Raw genomic sequence first — 6,775 nt, forward strand, 5'->3', positions numbered from 1 at the left:
GAAAATGTTCGGGTGTGTCAAATATTACCTAGGAGAATTGTCATTTAGGAATCGTTAATTTTAGAAGTATTTATTGCACTAAAATAAATGAAAACTAGAACTGTTAATAAATTTAATAAATAAAAAAATAATAGCCCCGGCCCAACTAGGCCAACCGGACCAGCCGGCCAATCCCTAGCCCACCTCCACCAGGGGGTATAAGACCCCCTAAAACCCTAGCCATACCGCAGTCCCTCCCCGCTCCCTCCACCCCGCCGCTAGAGCGCACGAGGGAGCCAACCCTCGCTCGGCCTTCCTCTCCCTAGCTCGTTCCAACCCCACATCGCCCTGTAACGACTAAGATGCGGTCCTTTCCGATCTGGGGATCGAGGCCCGAATTAGAAAGGAGTGCATCTAAGCATTTCGCAAACATGGTAACATAGCACATACATAAATAATAGAGGAATCACAATAAGGGAATCAATTGTCATCTCATAAATATATCAGAGTACATCACGCATACAATCAAGGTAGTTCCGCTACGGACTACAAAACATGGGAAATGACTATGCTACCCTGCCTGTTGGCGCACGATCACGACCACGCCTCAATCTTCTGGATAGTTCACGTACAGGCGGTCGCTCTCCTCGTCGTACTGCCACGCTAGCTACGTGCCGTCGGGATCACCTGTCTCGGGGGTACCTGAACCTGTTGGTGTTGTGAAGGAATTTGTGAGCCACGGGGACTTAACAATCTATGACCTCGGTGCCAGAACTAGTCAAGTTATTAGGTTGGTAAGGTGGAGGATTTAGGTTGCAGCATCCTAAGCTTTATATGGTGGCTATCTTACGTAGAACATATATGAAGGTGGTCTATACTAGCGGTCGATGAACAACTGATCACTAAGTGATCCTTAACACCTACCTACGTCAAACCTAACCCCATCGTGTTCCCGATCGAAGAGAGATCTTCGAAGGGGACAATCACGGTTACGCACACAGTTGGCAATTTTATTAGCTTATGTTTAAGTTATCTATTACCGGATGTTAACAAAGTATTCCAAGTTGCCACATAACCGCGGGCACGGCTTTCCGAAAGATTAAACCCTGCAGGGGTGCTCCAACTAGTCCATCACAAACGTACACGGGCCGCAAGTAATCCTCTATCAAGAATCTCGTGATCTCATCGGATTCCTTAGAGGAAAACCTCAACTCTGGGGAGAACCGAAGTTTCACCGGGATTCCTATACGCAAGATGTATCGCTAAGGTAAGACAAGACTAGCAAGACCTCCCTCGTGTCGACGACCCTGATAAGAGTCGCGTATCTCAGTCTCAGGGCACGACGGATGGAACTAGCTATGAGTACCAAACCTCAAGTTTCCTTGTGGTGGTCCCGCAGGCAATCCAGTTTGGACCAACACTCATGAGGAGCACTGGCCCGGGTTGTTGATTAAAGATCCTCGGGGTGATCATTCCCTATGCAGATTATTATTAAGTGATTAGGAAATTAACACCAATGTTGGGTCCTGCCGGACAAGTCTTAACACTACGCGATTTATCGAGGGGGTCCCCATAACAACCCCGAACGTGTTAGGACCAATAAATATGGAATCAAACACCGGTAGCCGGTAACTATGGCGACAATAATGGAACAAAGCACCCGGCAAAAGGCTAGGCCTTCCATTATTTACCAAGTATATAGGTGCATTAATTAAATAACAGAATTAAGATAATGATATCAAGCTCATGTTATCACATGAGGTAAAGCACGTGCATCTAGCAACGCTAACATTAGCAGCTTATCAAAGGCTACTTAGCCATTCAAGATTTGCTAGGAAGGGATAAGTGTTTGGGTTTCATGGCAATTCAGGAGGCAATTACTTAAGTGGTAGGCAGCGAGCATATGATGGATGAAACGTAATCTAGCATAACAAGTCTAGAGATGGAATCATGGTCATGTCATCTTGTGTGTGACATCCTCAGCTTGGAACGGTTCTTGATCGTCCTACACGTACTCTCCCGAATCCACGTACTCGTTCTCCGATCCCGGTGCTATCCAACATAAGAATAACATCCAATGAACAACAGCACCTCAAGATGCAACAAGCACATGATGCATGAGATGAATATGAGCATGCATCACTATTCTACTCACTAGCACAAGCATGAGAAGTAAATACATGTTCCTGGACAGAACTTCATCCTACCTTATTTTTACATGCATGAGAATGACATGATCAGATGCGTCTCGTGAAAACGATGCAAAAAACATATAAAGAACATTACAGTCGGAGCTACGGATCAACGTGAATCAACGAAACAAGATATGAAGAGCTACGTGTCCAATTCATCACAACACCCTCAAATGGCACAACTCTGGTATTTCCATCTTGCCAAGACATAAAAAAACCAACATGGATGGGTTGGAGCAAAGAAGAACACCACATCATCAACTAAGCACTCACAAACATCAAAATACCAAAACTACACAATCTGCCATAAACTGCATCTTAGCACTTTGTGAGCTACATGCAAAGCACCTACAGCCACCTAAACATGCCAAATAAGATATGTGGCTGTAGCTATCCAAGATTACTACAATCATAAGCAAAAATATCACACAAAGGAATTAAAGACAGAAAGTTACACAGCTGCAAACTTGCCCGAAAATATCAGATTTCAGGGACTTAGTGAAAATTCCAGATTCTCACTATCTGTTTATGCTCTGAAGCATTTTGACAGCAGCCAAAACAATATCTACAAGACTCTAAATGGAATGAAAATTTACAGGGAGCTTGAAAAAGATATCATCTTCAACTTTCCAGTTGAAATCTAAGGCTAAATCACAACACATTGACCTGCACAACCTCATCAACAGGAGAAGAAAATATAAACAGATTCCCAGACTTAGTGAAAATCTCAGATTTTCACTAACCTGAGATTTCAGCCACATGCCTATTTTGAATGGGCACAACTTGCACATATGGATTTCTAAACATGAAATGAAACCAACATGTGGTAGAGGGGGTCACCCTATACTAGCACAACCAAGAAACAAACCCTTGTGCTCAACAAATCACATGGAACCAAGCTCTACACATAGAAGGAAAATGAAATATGTCATCTCCATAAAATGTTCCAATGGAAAAACTAATCTCACCAATGGATTCCTGGGATGATTCTACCCCAAAAGCATATAAAATACATATGCACTTGCTTGGAGCAAGTGAGCACAAACTAGAGAAGAAAAACTACATAGAATCACATCTAGTGAATAGTGCATCATCACATGTGCTATTCACTAGAATAAAACCTACATAAGCATATACACATTACCACAATATCTATGGGGGGTACATGAGGGGTAGATCTCATGCCTAGGTGCCTTGGCACATTACCACCCCATCACAAACAACAAGCAAACATAATAACACCTACACTATCAAAGAGAGTATGCACACCCTCACATATGGGCATGTGATGGTGCACACTCACACATGCACCACAAAGCACCACTTGAATGAGTGTCATCTCACACACACCATCTACACATGCTCTCTTGTCCACTAGAACACATATACACAAGTTAAACTCCTACACATGGGCAACTACTCACATACTCTCACTACACAATCTACACCATCACATACATCACAACTACTACCACACTAGGCAACCAAGCTACACTTGAGAGGAGAAGAAATATATTCCACATGCTTCCCTAGTGCAAACTCACACAACCTCATGCACATCAACTTACAAGCTAACAAAACAACCTACTCATCTCCCCTATTAAGTATATCTACACAACCACACAAGTGCACCACCATGGAATCTCATAGCTAGCAAAACTACAACACTCCCTTGCATTAGCTAACACACACAACATCACACTTGTGCAACAAAAGGGGGGCCAAGCACTACAACACCACACATATCAAGCCTCTCATGCACACTTACAACCAGAACACCTATTCACAAGATTCAACTCCTATTCATAGGCATCTACTCACAAACATAAAAAAATATACTAGGCACTAGATGCTGTTGTGAGGGAAGATAAATCACCCTCATGGTGTGATGCACACCACAACATCAACTTCTCAAACCAAGGTGCAAACAGCACAAGAAAACAAACACATAGAACAAAAATAAAAGGAGGGGGAAGAGGATTCGAACCATGCCCCCCTGGTACTCAATCCTACAACAAACCACTGGGCTGAGAAGCATCTGCTTGACACCAAAGTGCAAGAGAGCAGGGAATACTCTCTGATGGCTACTGTGCCGAAGGGAAATAACCCCAAAAAAGGGTGCTGAGGGGGGGATCGAACCCGCCACCTCCTGCTAGCACCAAAACCCACGCACCAAAGCGCTACTACTTCGGAGCTTAACAAGGTAGAGAAGGCAACTCTGAAGAGCACCTGCATCTACCACAACACACTATGCCGGCGACCGAACCAGAGGAGGACGGCGACGACTACCACGGTGACCCATGAAGGCTACATGCTACTGGGGCGACGTAGGATCCACAGGGGAATCCATTCCCACCTTCAAAACACCCGAAGGCGCATCTAGCAACGAGCACAAGCATCTACACTATCGTTGCGTGCTACTGCAACAAAAGACCTTCCAACGGCGCCAAAAATAGGTGTATTGACGACACCAGGAATCCTTCTGCTATGGCTACGCCTTAAGGGACTTCCTAGGCAAATATGCAAAGGATTTCCCCCGTGGCCTTGGAGCCTTGCGTTGGTGTTCCCCCGAAGCGGAAAGGGTGATGTAACACAGCGGTGGTAAGTATTTCCCTCAGTTTGAGAACCATGGTATCGATCCAGTGAAGGAGTATCCCAAGAGCCTGCACAAACAAAAAAGCTTGCTCCCAACGCTATGAAGGGGTTGTCAATCCCTTATAGATTGTTCGCCAAGTGAGAACTGAAAGCAACAAAGTAACAAAGCAAAGTAAAAGCGAAAGTGAAACGATAGATGTGAATAGACCCGGGGGCCAGAGTGTTTACTAGTGGATTCTCTCATGAAAGCAAGTAGACGGTGGGTGAACAAATTACTGTCGAGCAATTGATAGAACCGCGCAAAGTCGTGAAGTCATCTATGGCAATGATTATATCTATAGGCATCACGTCCAAGACAAGTAGACTGATACTTTCTGCATCTACTACTATTACTCCACACGTCGACCGCTATCCAGCATGCATCTAGTGTATGAAGTCCAAAAGAACAGAGTAACGCCTTAAGCAAGATGACATGATGTAGATGGACAATCTCATATCTACGACAGAGCCCACCTTGTTACACTTGATGGCAACTACACAATGTGTGTCTTGCTGCCCCTACTATCACTGGGAATGGTCACCACACGGTAAGAACGCAAAACCAAGCACTTCTCCCATTGCAAGAATCATAGATCTAGTTGGCCAAACAAAACCCAAGACTCGGAGAGACTTACAAGGATATCAAATCATGCATATAAGAAATCAGCAAAGACTCAAATATATATCATAGATAATCTGATCACAAATCCACAATTCATCGGATCTCGACAAACATACCGCCAAAGAAGATTACATCGGATAGATCTCCATGAAGATCATGGAGAACTTTGTATTGAAGATCCAAGAGAGAGAAGAAGCCATCTAGCTACTAACTACGGACCCGTAGGTCTGAAGTGAACTACTCACGAGTCATTGTAGGGGCGATGATGATGATGAAGAAGCCCTCCAACTCCAAAGTCCCCTCCGGCAGGGCACCGGGAAGGGTCTCCAGATGATATCTCACGGAAACGGAAGCTTGTGGCGGCGGAAAAGTATTTTCGTGGATCCCTTGATTTTTTTCTAATTTTTAGGGAATATATAGGCGCAAGATCTAGGTTAGGGGGGGGGGGGCTAGGGAGGCCACAAGCATGCCCACCGCCGCCCCCTGGTGGCGGAGTGGGAGCTTGTGGGCTCCCTGGAGCCCTCCTGGCTTGGCCCACAATCCCCGTGATCTTCTTCCGTTCGGGAAAAATGATTTCAGGGAGTTTATTCCGTTTGGACTCCGTTCCAAAATCAGATCTGAAAAGAGCCAAAAACACAGAAAAAACAGGAACTGGCACTTGGCACTGAATTAATAAGTTAGTCCCAAAAAAGATATAAAAGGTACATAAAACATTCAAAGATGACAAGATAACAACATGAAACCATCAAAAATTATAGATATGTTTGACACGTATCAAGCATCCCCAAGCTTAACTCCTGCTCGTCCTCGAGTAGGGAAGTGATAAAGAATGGATTTATGATGGTTTCATGCTACCTAGCATAGATGTCCTTTGTAACTCCTCTTATGTGACGTGAATGTTCAGATCCATTAGATTCAAAACAATAGTTTTCTATTGACGTGGAAACAATAATAATTCAAGCAAACTAGCAAGATAATCATCAACTTTCAAAATAACAAGGCCAAAAGAAAGTTATCCCTACAAAAGCATATAGTCTGGCTATGCTCTATCATCATTGCACAACGAATTTAAATCATGCACAACCCCGGTATTGGCCAAGTAATTGTTTCACACCTTTACTTTCTCAAACCTTTTCAACTCTCACGCAATACATGAGCGTGAGCCTTGGTTATAGCACTATAGATGGTGTGGAGTGTGGTGGAGGTTGCAAGACAAAACAAGGAGAAGATGGTCACATTAACTAGGCATATCAATGAGCTGTGGAGATGCTCATCAATAGATATCAATGTGAATGAGTAGGGATTGCCATACAAATGATGCACTAGAGCTAAGAGTATGTGAAAGCTC

This window comes from Hordeum vulgare, chromosome 6H, assembly GCF_904849725.1.
Source record: "Hordeum vulgare subsp. vulgare chromosome 6H, MorexV3_pseudomolecules_assembly, whole genome shotgun sequence".
Taxonomy (NCBI): Eukaryota; Viridiplantae; Streptophyta; class Magnoliopsida; order Poales; family Poaceae; genus Hordeum; species Hordeum vulgare.